Source organism: Pseudophryne corroboree, chromosome 2 (assembly GCF_028390025.1).
Source record: "Pseudophryne corroboree isolate aPseCor3 chromosome 2, aPseCor3.hap2, whole genome shotgun sequence".
Lineage (NCBI taxonomy): Eukaryota > Metazoa > Chordata > Amphibia > Anura > Myobatrachidae > Pseudophryne > Pseudophryne corroboree.
The window spans coordinates 936,961,791-936,975,066 of record NC_086445.1 but is presented as its reverse complement, the minus strand read 5'-3'; the positions used below and the strand labels follow the sequence as shown (position 1 = coordinate 936,975,066).

General features: G+C 48.8%; 1 protein-coding gene across 2 annotated transcripts in view; it reads left to right on the top strand.

Annotated features, from left to right (window-relative positions):
- The window catches only part of CRYBG3 (crystallin beta-gamma domain containing 3), a 343,220-nt gene that overhangs the window by 85,791 nt on the left and 244,153 nt on the right, over positions 1–13,276 (top strand). The window lies entirely within an intron of this gene.

The window sequence follows — 13,276 nt, the reverse complement described above, 5'->3', positions numbered from 1 at the left end:
CCCGACCGCCTGGCATACCGAAAGCTGGCCGAGCGTTAATGAGCCCCTTGCGGGCTTGCTGCGCTCGCCACGCTGCGGGCATGGTGGCGCGCTACCACACTATTTATTCTCCCTCCAGGGGGGGGTCGTGGACCCCCAAGAGGGAGAATATGTGTCGGCATGCTAGCGGTCGGGATCCCGGCGCCGGTATGCTGTTCGCCGGGATTCCGGCCGGCGGCATACTGAAGACCACCCGTACTTGCCAACTCTCCCTGATTGTTAGGGAGACTCCCTGAATTTGTAGCAATCTCCCTGACTCCCTGAAGAGTCTAGCAATCTCCCTGATTGCACCTTACTCACATTACTGTATGTAGCTGGCATATTCTAGGGGAAATCAGAGATATGTTCAAATGGAATCAACCCTGCATTGGTTATAAGACACAGTGATCCCTATGGCTACATGCAGTTTCAAATGAGGTTTTGCATGGCCACTTATATGGAACCTCTTGTAAGACACAATGGCCCTCATTCCGAGTTGATCGGTCGCAAGGCGAATTTAGCAGAGTTACACACGCTAAGCCGCCGCCTACTGGGAGTGAATCTTAGCTTCTTAAAATTGCGACCGATGTATTCGCAATAATGCGATTACTAACTACTTAGCAGTTTCTGAGTAGCTCCAGACTTACTCTGCCTGTGCGATCATTTCAGTGCTTGTCGTTCCTGGTTGACGTCACAAACACACCCAGCGTTCGCCCAGGCACTCCCACCGTTTCTCCGGCCACTCCTGCGTTTTTCCCGGAAACGGTAGCGTTTTCAGCCACACGCCCCTGAAACGCCGTGTTTCCGCCCAGTAACACCCATTTCCTGTCAATCACATTACGATCGCCGGAGCGAAGAAAAAGCCGTGAGTAAAAATACTTTCTCCATAGTAAAGTTACTTGGCGCAGTCGCAGTGCGAACATTGCGCATGCGTACTAGGCGGATTTTCACTGCGATGCGATGAAAAATACAGAGCGAACAACTCGGAATGAGGGCCAATATGTGAGCAAGTCCTTAAAAGTATCAGTGTCTTTTCATCAACAAGTCCATCTTACTAACTGCTTTGGGCTCGTTTACCTGTGGATGGAAGTCATTTTTATTACCCGCCTCTCGGATGTAGAACTGCACGTCCACTTTACCACTGTGCTTATACGTATTGCTTTCACAATCTCCCTGAAATACTTTTTCAAAAGTAGGCAAGTATGACTTTATACTGAATATCTCCACTTCTTCCATGGTACGGGATGTACTAGACAATCACATCCATCATGCAGTACATACCGCCACTTATTGTGTACATATTTATCGCGTATGTACACCTAAATGGGGTTAGTATCGCAAAGGACAGCTCTCCCGATAAGATCTGTCCATTGCGATTGCTGGACTTCAGGGTTTAGGACCCAGGAGATATTCTGTGCATGAGCAAAGTGACGCACGCACTGTGGGGGGTGCTGGGAGGGATCCATTTGGATTCCTCAAAGGGGGAATTGCGAAGAGAAACCCGTAGGCTTCTATTAGGTAACGCCAGCTACAAATGGCGTTACACACATTCCGGAGCTTGGTACGTCCGGGAATGTGGTAAAATATCCAAAAATGGGATTTTAAGAGTTTTTACTGCATACTTGGCTCCAGTACAGCTCGCCTATATTATGGGAACCTTTACACACATGATTTAAGAATGTGATCAGTAGTTCTTTCACATAAGCCAGCGTGATATATCGCGAGTTGTCCTTTTCTTTTATAACGTGGACATTCCTGTTCTGCAGAAGGATCCTGGTAGTTGTAACGCCAATAATCTGCATTCTTGTAGCTTACTGATCTCTCTAGAGATTGCCAGGTCATTACCCGGTGGCAGATATTTTGTTGTGTTTTGAACAGCATATAATACTTAAATACCATAAAAGAATTGCAGTACGGGATGTATTTATGCACCTTAATCCCAGGATGTCTCTATGGAATCCTCCTACCCATAAATAACATATTACAGACACATGCTCTGTCCCCGTATCTATTGAGCAGAGATGATGGAATAATGCATGGTCACACAAGCAGCCCGTAAGAACATTCATACATACATTATGCATCTTCTTGATTTCAAATTGGGAATGATTTATCCTTGTTGTCTGTCCGAACCCCTGAAGATCAACCCTGTAAGAATGCATTTAATCTCCGTTGAAAACTGTGTATTGCAAAAATTGCACGCATAGTGTCTAGATTAGTAAATATGTAAATATAAAAAAACAAAAAAATGTGTTTTAGTTTTTTTTAATATAATGTAACTACATTAAATTGAGGAACGAAGCAGTACAGGCGTACTTGTAACGTTTCCAAACAATGTTTCATTGTCTGAGGCAGTCTGTGGGGAAACCGGGACATTGCACAGTGAAGTGGAAATCATGACATCCAGACACACGATGTTACAGTCAGCCGATGCCAAATCCCACAGAGTACACACAGGACAGCTACACACACAGGACAGATGGTCTGCAGTGCAAGTCGGAGATTTGTGTTTGTATTTTAATGGCAGTTGCCCAGAAATATTCTTGGCAGCCTTACATCTATGTCAGTGCTACAGCAGCAGGCCGGGAGTTCTCACAGGGAACAACAGTCACTTATTTCCAGGGCCGGGCCAGGCCAGGGTTGTACATTGTCCCTGTTTCTCTAACGTCCTAGTGGATGCTGGGGACTCCGTAAGGACCATGGGGAATAGACGGGCTCCGCAGGAGACTGGAGACTGGGCACTCTAAGAAAGATTTAGTACTACTGGTGTGCACTGGCTCCTCCCTCTATGCCCCTCCTCCAGACCTCAGTTAGAATCTGTGCCCGAACAGAGCTGGGTGCATTTTAGTGAGCTCTCCTGAGCTTGCTATTAAGAAAGTATTTTAGTTAGGTTTTTTATTTTCAGAGAGCTTAGGCTACTGGATACCATTAGCTCCAGAGGGATCGAACACAGGAACTTAACCTTGGTCGTCCGTTACCGGAGCCGCGCCGCCGTCCCCCTCGCAGAGCCAGAAGACAGAAGCCGGCGGGTTGAAGCAAGAAGACGTCAAAATCGGCGGCAGAAGACTCCTCTCTTCATATGAGGTAGCGCACAGCACTGCAGCTGTGCGCCATTGCTCCCACCCTAACCCACACACTCCGGTCACTGTAGGGTGCAGGGCGCAGGGGGGGGCGCCCTGGGCAGCAATTGAGTACCTCCTGGCAAAAAGCAGCATATATACAGCTGGGCACTGTAACATGCATGAGCCCCCGCCATTATTTTTACACAAAATCGCGGGACAGAAGCCCGCTGCGGAGGGGGCGGGGCTTCTTCCTCAGCACTCACCAGCGCCATTTTCTCTCCACAGCTCCGCTGAGAGGAAGCTCCCCAGGCTCTCCCCTGCAGACTCACGGTAGAAAGAGGGTAAAAAGAGAGGGGGGGCACATAAATTTAGCGCATTAATCATATATACAGCAGCTACTGGGTAAACACTAAGTTACTGTGTAATTCCTGGGTTATATAGCGCTGGGGTGTGTGCTGGCATACTCTCTCTCTGTCTCTCCAAAAGGCCTTGTGGGGGTCCTGTCCTCATATAGAGCATCCCCTGTGTGTGTGGTGTGTCGGTACGCTTGTGTCGACATGTTTGACGAGGAGGGCTATGTGGAGGCAGAGAAGGTGCAGATGAATGACGTGTCTCCGCCGACGGCGCCGACACCTGATTGGATGGATATGTGGAAGGTGTTAAATGATAATGTAAACTCCTTGCATAAAAGGTTGGATAAAGCTGAAACCTTGGGACAGTCGGGGTCTCAGCCCATAAAAAAAAAAAGTTAATTTCTCTATCGTCCTAGTGGATGCTGGGGTTCCTGAAAGGACCATGGGGAATAGCGGCTCCGCAGGAGACAGGGCACAAAAAGTAAAGCTTTAGGATCAGGTGGTGTGCACTGGCTCCTCCCCCTATGACCCTCCTCCAAGCCTCAGTTAGATTTTTGTGCCCGGCCGAGAAGGGTGCAATCTAGGTGGCTCTCCTAAAGAGCTGCTTAGAAAAGTTTAGCTTAGGTTTTTTATTTTACAGTGAGTCCTGCTGGCAACAGGATCACTGCAACGAGGGACTTAGGGGAGAAGAAGTGAACTCACCTGCGTGCAGGATGGATTGGCTTCTTGGCTACTGGACATTAGCTCCAGAGGGACGATCACAGGTACAGCCTGGATGGTCACCGGAGCCTCGCCGCCGGCCCCCTTGCAGATGCTGAAACGAGAAGAGGTCCAGAATCGGCGGCAGAAGACTCCTCAGTCTTCTTAAGGTAGCGCACAGCACTGCAGCTGTGCGCCATTTTCCTCTCAGCACACTTCACACGGCAGTCACTGAGGGTGCAGGGCGCTGGGAGGGGGGCGCCCTGGGAGGCAAATGAAAACCTTTTTTGGCTAAAAATACCTCACATATAGCCTCCGGGGGCTATATGGAGATATTTAACCCCTGCCAGAATCCGTTAAGAGCGGGAGACGAGGCCGCCGAAAAAGGGGCGGGGCCTATCTCCTCAGCACACAGCGCCATTTTCCCTCACAGAAAGGCTGGAGGGAAGGCTCCCAGGCTCTCCCCTGCACTGCACTACAGAAACAGGGTTAAAACAGAGAGGGGGGGGCACTAATTTGGCGTTAGAAATATATAAAAAAGATGCTATAAGGGAAAACACTTATATAAGGTTGTCCCTATATAATTATAGCGTTTTTGGTGTGTGCTGGCAAACTCTCCCTCTGTCTCTCCAAAGGGCTAGTAGGTCCTGTCCTCTATCAGAGCATTCCCTGTGTGTGTGCTGTGTGTCGGTACGTGTGTGTCGACATGTATGAGGACGATGTTGGTGAGGAGGCGGAGCAATTGCCTGTAATGGTGATGTCACTCTCTAGGGAGTCGACACCGGAATGGATGGCTTATTTAGGGAATTACGTGATAATGTCAACACGCGGCAAGGTCGGTTGACGACATGAGACGGCCGACAAACAATTAGTACCGGTCCAGACGTCTCAAAAACACCGTCAGGGGTTTTAAAACGCCCGTTTACTTTAGTCGGTCGACACAGACACAGACAGGGACACTGAATCCAGTGTCGACGGTGAATAAACAAACGTATTCCTTATTAGGGCCACACGTTAAGGGCAATGAAGGAGGTGTTACATATTTCTGATACTACAAGTACCACAAAAGAGGGTATTATGTGGGATGTGAAAAAACTACCGTAGTTTTTCCTGAATCAGATAAATTAAATGAAGTGTGTGATGATGCGTGGGTTCCCCCCGATAGAAAATATGGGCGGTATACCCTTTCCCGCCAGAAGTTAGGGCACGTTGGGAAACACCCCTTAGGGTGGATAAGGCGCTCACACGCTTATCAGAACAAGTGGCGGTACCGTCTATAGATAGGGCCGTCCTCAAGGAGCCAGCTGACAGGAGGCTGGAAAAATATCATAAAAAGTATATACACACATACTGGTGTTATACTGCGACCAGCGATCGCCTCAGCCTGGATGTGCAGAGCTGGGGTGGCTTGGTCGGATTCCCTGACTAAAAATATTGATACCCTTGACAGGGACAGTATTTTATTGACTATAGAGCATTTAAAGGATGTATTTCTATATATGCGAGATGCACAGAGGGATATTTGCACTCTGGCATCAAGAGTAAGTGCGATGTCCATATCTGCCAGAAGATGTTTATGGACACGACAGTGGTCAGGTGATGCAGATTCCAAACGGCACAAAGGTGTATTGCCGTATAAAGGAAGAGGAGTTATTTGGGGTCGGTCCATCGGACCTGGTGGCCACGGCAACTGCTGGAAAATCCACCGTTTTTACCCTAAGTCACATCTCTGCAGAAAAAGACACCGTCTTTTCAGCTTCAGTCCTTTCGTCCCTATAAGAGTCATATCTGCCCAGGGATAGAGGAAAGGGAAGAAGACTGCAGCAGGCAGCCCATTCCCAGGAACAGAAGCGTTCCACCACTTCTGACAAGCTCTCAGCATGACGCTGAGACCGTACAGGACCCCTGGATCCTACAAGTAGTATCCCAGGGGTACAGTTTGGAATGTCGAGACGTTTCCCCTGCGCAGGCTCCTGAAGTCTGCTTTACCAAGGTCTCCCTCCGACAAGGAGGCAGTATGGGAAAAAATTCACGAGCTGTATTCCCAGCAGGTGATAATTAAATTACCCCTCCTACAACAAGAAAAGGGGGTATTATTCCACACTATATTGTGGTACTGAAGCCAGAAGGCTAGGTGAGACCTATTCTAAATCTAAAAAAATTTGAACACTTACAAAGGTTCAAATCAAGATGGAGTCACTCAGAGCAGTGATAACGAACCGGGAAGAAGGGGACTATCTGGTGTCCCGAGACATCAGGGATGCTTACCTCCATGTCCCAAATTTGCCCTTATCACTAAGGGTACCTCAGGTTCGTGGTACAGAACTGTCACTATCAGTTTCAGACGCTGCCGTTTGGATTGTCTACGGCACCCCGGGTCTTTACCAAGGTAATGGCCGAAATGATGGTTCTTCTTCGAAGAAAAGGCGTCTTAATTATCCCTTACTTGGACGATCTCCTGATAAGGGCAAAGTCCAGGGAACAGTTGGAGGTCGGAGTAGCACTATCTCGGATACTGTTACAACAGCAGGGGTGGATTCTAAATATTCCAAAATCGCAGCTGATCCCGACAACAAGTCTCCTGTGCTTAGGGATGATTCTGGACACAGTCCAGAAAAAGGTGTTTCTCCCGGAAGAGAAAGCCAGGGAGTTATCCGAGCTAGTCAGGAACCTCCTAAAATCAGTGCATCATTGCACAAGGGCCATGGTAAAAAAATGGTGACTTCCTTCGAAGCAATTCCAGTCGGCAGATTTCATGCAAGAACTTTTCAGTGGGATCTGCTGGACAAATGGTCCGGATCGCATCTTCAGATGCATCAGCGGATAACCCTATATCCAAGGACAAGGGTGTCTCTCCTGTGGTGGTTACAGAGTGCTCATCTTCTAGAGGGCCGCAGATTCGGCATTCAGTTTTGGATGTTGGTGACCACGGAGGCCAGCCCGAGAGGCTGGGGAGCAGTCACACAAGGAAAAAATTTCCAGGGAGTGTGATCAAGTCTGGAGATTTTTCTCCACATAAATATAGCTAAGGGTAAATTTATAATGCTCTAAGCTTAGCAAGACCTCTGCTTCAAGGTCAGCCGGTATTGATCCAGTGGGATAAAACATCACGGCAGTCGCCCACGTAAATAGACAGGGCGGCACAAGAAGCAGGAGGGCAGTGGCAAAAACTGCAAGGACTTTTCGCTGGGCGGAAAATCATGTGATAGCACTGTCAGCAGTGTTTCATTCCGGGAATGGAAACTGGGAAGCAGACTTCCTCAGTAGGCACGACCTCCACCCGGCAGAGTGGGAACTTCATGGGGAAGTTTTCCACATAATTGTAAACCGTTGGGAATTACCAAAGGTGGACATGATGGCGTCCCGTCTGAACAAAAAACGGGACAGGTATTGCGCCAGGTTAAGAGACCCTCAGGCAATAGCTGTGGACGTTCTGGTAACACCGTGGGTGTACCAGTCGGTGTATGTGTTCCATCCTCTGCTTTTCATACCTAAGGTACTGAGAATTATAAGACGTAGAGGAGTAAGAACTATACTCATGGCTCCGGATTGGCCAAGAAGGACTTGGTACCCGGAACTTCAAGAGATGCTCACAGAGGACTTATGGCCTCTGCCGCTAAGAAGGGACTTGTTTCAGCAAGTACCATGTCTGTTCCAAGACTTACCGCAGCTGCGTTTGACGGCATGGCGGTGGAACGCCGGATCCTAAGGGAAAAGGCATTCAGGAAGAGGTCATTCCTACCCTGGTCAAAGCCAGAAAGGAGGTGACCGCACAACATTATCACCACATGTGGCGAAAATATGTTGCGTGGTGTGAGGCCAGGAAGGCCCCACGAAGAAATTTCAACTCGGTCGATTCCTGCATTTCTTGCAAACAGGAGTGTCTATAGGCCTCAAATTGGGGTCCATTAAGGTTCAAATTTCGGCCCTGTCGATTTTTCTTCCAGAAAGAATTGGCTTCAGTTCCTGAAGTCCAGAAGTTTGTCAAGGGAGTATTGCATATACAACCCCCTTTTGTGCCTCCAGTGGCACTGTGGGATCTCAACGTAGTTCTGGGATTCCTCAAAACACATTGGTTTAAAACCAGTCAAATCTGTGGATTTGAAGCATCTCACATGAAAAGTGAACATGCTCTTGGACCTGGCCTGGACCAGGCGAGTGTCAAATTGGTGTTTTTTTTCTCAAAAAAGCCCATATCTGTTTGTCCATTCGGACAGGGCAGAGCTGCGGACTCGTCCCCAGTTCTCTCCCTAAGGTGGTGTCAGTGTTTCACCTGAACCAGCTTATTGTGGTGTCTTGCGCCTACTAGGGACTTGGAGGACTCCAAGTTGCTAGATGTGGTCAGGGCCTTGAAAATATAGGTTCCAGGACGGCTGGAGTCAGGAAAACTGACTTGCTGTTATCCTGTATGCACCCAACAAACTGGGTGCTCTTGCTTTTAAGCAGACTTTTGCTAGTTGGATGTGTAATACAATTCAGCTTGCACATTCTGTGGCAGGCCTGCCACAGCCAAAATATGTAAATGCCCATTCCACAAGGAAGGTGGGCTCATCTTGGGCGGCTGCCCGAGGGGTCTCGGCTTTACAACTTTGCCGAGCGGCTATTTAGTCAGGGGCAAACACGTTTGTAAAATCCTACAAATTTGATACCCTGGCTAAGGAGGACCTGGAGTTCTCTCATTCGGTGCTGCAGAGTCATCCGCACTCTCCCGCCCGTTTGGGAGCTTTGGTATAATCCCCATGGTCCTTTCAGGAACCCCAGCATCCACTAGGACGATAGAGAAAATAAGAATTTACTTACCGATAATTCTATTTCTCGGAGTCCGTAGTGGATGCTGGGCGCCCATCCCAAGTGCGGATTATCTGCATTACTTGTACATAGTTACAAAAATCGGGTTATTATTTTTGTGAGCCATCTTTTCAGAGGCTCCGCTGTTATCATACTGTTAACTGGGTTCAGATCACAGGTTGTACAGTGTGATTGGTGTGGCTGGTATGAGTCTTACCCGGGATTCATAAATCCTTCCTTATTGTGTACGCTCGTCCGGGCACAGTACCTAACTGAGGCTTGGAGGAGGGTCATAGGGGGAGGAGCCAGTGCACACCACCTGATCCTAAAGCTTTACTTTTTGTGCCCTGTCTCCTGCGGAGCCGCTATTCCCCATGGTCCTTTCAGGAACCCCAGCATCCACTACGGACTCCGAGAAATAGAATTATCGGTAAGTAAAAAATGAATGGTAAAAACAACAGGCGCTGTAACTGGGCTGGTTTTCTAAGCCGCTGTTGGAAAAGGGGTGATAGTCGTTCACCCCAATAGCATAAATATGAACAAAACAAGAAATACCAACTGCGCTAACATATAAATTGAATTTTTATATTAATTAAAATCAATATCACAAATACACATACACATAAACAAACTAGAATAATATAATACGACACTGATAATGACAAGAAATAATATTAAAACTGAGCCTTAGTAAGCCACTCTCTGACAGTGATTATTCACTTGGGGCAGTCTTTATGCAAAATAGCCGGTATGTACAACTGATTGTTGGAGGATGGTAAAAGTCCTGCAACGCATGCGTTGATGTAAATAAAGGCGTCCAGGTGATGGAGAATATTTACCAGGTCCCTGGTGGTGATTCAGCCGGGTATCCCACCTAGCGGGGTTCTGGAGCAATCTCTCTATCCCACGCAATGAAGATGATGGTTCTCCCTTTATTAATGTCCACACCGAAGGGACTGGAATCTCCTGGTGGAAACAAAGTCCTGTGTATCGCCTGCAGGAATCCTCAGAAATGCCCTGGTCAGAGGTGTGGCCCACCTAACGCGTTTCACTGTCACTTGGCAGCTTTATCAAAGCCCATGCCTGATCCTACAGCGCAGAGGCCGTCAGGGTCTCAGAAGCGCCCACTATCCCAAATTATTGACACAGATATCGACACGGATTCTGACTCCAGTGTCGATGGCGATGATGCAAAATTGCAGCCTAAAATGGCTAAAGCCATCCGCTACATGATTATAGCAATGAAGGATGTATTGCACATATCAGAGGTAAACCCTGTCCCTGACAAGAGGGTTTATATGTTTGGGGAGAAAAAGCAAGAGGTGACTTTTCCCCCTTCACATGAGTTAAATGAGTTATGTGAAAAAGCGTGGGATTCCCCTGATAGGAAAGTGCTGATTTCCAAAAGGTTACTTATGGCGTACCCTTTCCCGCCAACGGACAGGATGCGCTGGGAATCCTCCCCTAGGGTAGACAAAGCTCTGACACGCTTATCTAAGAAGGTGGCCCTGCCGTCACAGGATACGGCCTCCCTAAAGGATCCTGCGGATAGGAAGCAGGAAAGTATCCTGAAGTCTGTTTATACACATTCAGGTACTCTACTGAGGCCAGCAATTGCGTCGGCCTGGATGTGTAGTGCTGTAGCAGCACGGACAGATAATCTGTCTGAGGAACTGGATACCTTGGACAAGGATACTATTTTACTGACCCTGGGGCATATAAAAGACGCTGTCCTATATATGAGGGATGCCCAGAGGGACATTTGCCTACTGGGCTCTAGAATAAATGCAATGTCAATTTCTGCCAGAAGGGTCCTGTGGACTCGGCAATGGACAGGTGATGCCGACTCCAAAAAGCACATGGAGGTTTTACCTTACAAGGGTGAGGAATTGTTTGGGGACGGTCTCTCGGACCTAGTTTCCACAGCTACGGCTGGGAAGTCAAATTTTTTGCCATATATTCCCTCACAGCCTAAGAAAGCACCGTATTACCAAATGCAGTCCTTTCGATCACAAAAAAGCAGGAAAGTCAGAGGTGCATCCTTTCTTGCCAGAATCAGGGGTAGAGGAAAGAAGCTGCACCATACAGCTAGTTCCCAGGAACAGAAGTCCTCCCCGGCTTCCGCTAAATCCACCGAATGACGCTGGGGCTCCACAGGTGGAGCCAGGAGCGGTGGGGGCGCGTCTCCGAAATTTCAGCCACCAGTGGGTTCGCTCAAAGGTGGATCCCTGGGCTATACAGATTGTGTCTCAGGGATACAAGCTGGAATTCGAAGTGATGCCCCCTCACCGTTACCTCAAATCGGCCCTGCCAGCTTCCCCCATGGAAAGGGAGGTAGTGTTAGCGGCAATTCACAAGTTATATCTCCAGCAGGTGGGGGTAAAGGTTCCCCTCCTTCAACAGGGAAGGGGATACTATTCCACAATGTTTGTGGTACAGAAACCGGACGGTTCGGTCAGACCCATATTGAATTTAAAGTCCCTGAACATTTATCTGAAAAGATTCAAGTTCAAAATGGAATCGCTCAGAGCGGTCATTGCAAGCCTGGAAGAGGGGGATTTTATGGTGTCTCTGGACATCAAGGATGCTTACTATCATGTCCCCATTTATCCACCTCATCAGGAGTACCTCAGATTTGTGGTACAGGACCGTCATTACCAATTCCAGACGTTGCCGTTTGGGCTCTTCACGGCACCGAGAATATTTACCAAGGTAATGGCGGAAATGATGGTGCTCCTTCGAAAGCAAGGAGTCACAATTATCCCATACTTGGACGATCTCCTCATAAAGGCGAGGTCCAGAGAGCAGTTGCTGATCAGCGTAGCACACTCTCAGGAAGTGTTGCAACAGCACGGCTGGATTCTGAATATTCCAAAGTCGCAGCTGATTCCTACGACGCGTCTGCCCTTTCTGGGCATGATTCTGGACACAGACCAGAAGAAGGTGTTTCTCCCGGCGGAGAAGGCTCAGGAGCTCGTGACTCTAGTCAGAGACCTCTTAAAACCGAAACAGGTGTCGGTGCATCACTGCACGCGAGTCCTGGGAAAGATGGTGGCATCATACGAAGCCATTCCCTTCGGCAGGTTCCATGCGAGGATCTTTCAGTAGGATCTGTTGGACTAGTGGTCCGGATCGCATCTTCAGATGCATCGGCTGATCACCCTATCCCCCAGGGCCAGGGTGTCTCTTCTGTGGTGGCTGCAGAGTGCTCACCTTCTCGAGGGCCGCAGGTTCGGCATACAGGACTGGGTCCTGGTGACCACGGATGCGAGCCTACGAGGATGGGGGGCAGTCACTCAGGGAAGAAACTTCCAAGGGTTGTGGTCAAGTCAGGAGGCTTGTCTGCACATAAATATCCTGGAACTAAGGGCCATATACAACGCCCTGAGTCAAGCGGAGCCTCTGCTTCGCAACCAACCGGTGCTGATTCAGTCAGACAATATCACCGCAGTGGCTCATGTAAACCGCCAGGGCGGCACAAGAAGCAGGGTGGCGATGGCGGAAGCCACCAGGATTCTTCGTTGGGCGGAGAATCACGTGCAAGCACTGTCAGCAGTGTTCATTCCGGGAGTGGACAACTGGGAAGCAGACTTCCTCAGCAGGCACGACCTCCACCCGGGAGAGTGGGGACTTCATCAAGAAGTCTTCACGCAGATTACAAATCGATGGGAACTGCCACAGGTGGACATGATGGCATCCCGCCTCAACAAAAAGCTAAAAAGGTATTGCGCCAGGTCAAGGGACCCTCAGGCGATAGCTGTGGACGCACTAGTGACACCGTGGGTGTTCCAGTCGGTCTATGTATTACCACCTCTTCCTCTCATACCCAAGGTGCTGAGAATCGTAAGAAAAAGAGGAGTGAGAACAATACTCATTGTTCTGGATTGGCCAAGAAGGACTTGGTACCCGGAACTGCAAGAAATGCTCACAGAGGACCCATGGCCTCTGCCTCTCAGACAGGACCTGTTGCTACAGGGGCCCTGTCTGTTCCAAGACTTACCGCGGCTGCGTTTGACGGCATGGCGGTTGAACGCCGGATCCTAGCAGAAAAAGGCATTCCGGATGAAGTTATTCCTACGCTAATAAAGGCTAGGAAGGACGTGACAGCAAAACACTATCACCGTATATGGCGAAAATATGTTGCTTGGTGTGAGGCCAGGAAGGCCCCTACAGAGGAATTCCAGCTGGGCCGGTTCCTGCACTTCCTACAGTCTGGAGTGACTATGGGCTTGAAGTTGGGGTCCATAAAGGTCCAGATTTCAGCCCTATCCATTTTCTTTCAAAAAGAACTGGCTTCTCTTCCTGAGGTTCAGACGTTTGTTAAGGGAGTGCTGCATATTCAGCCCCCTTTTGTGC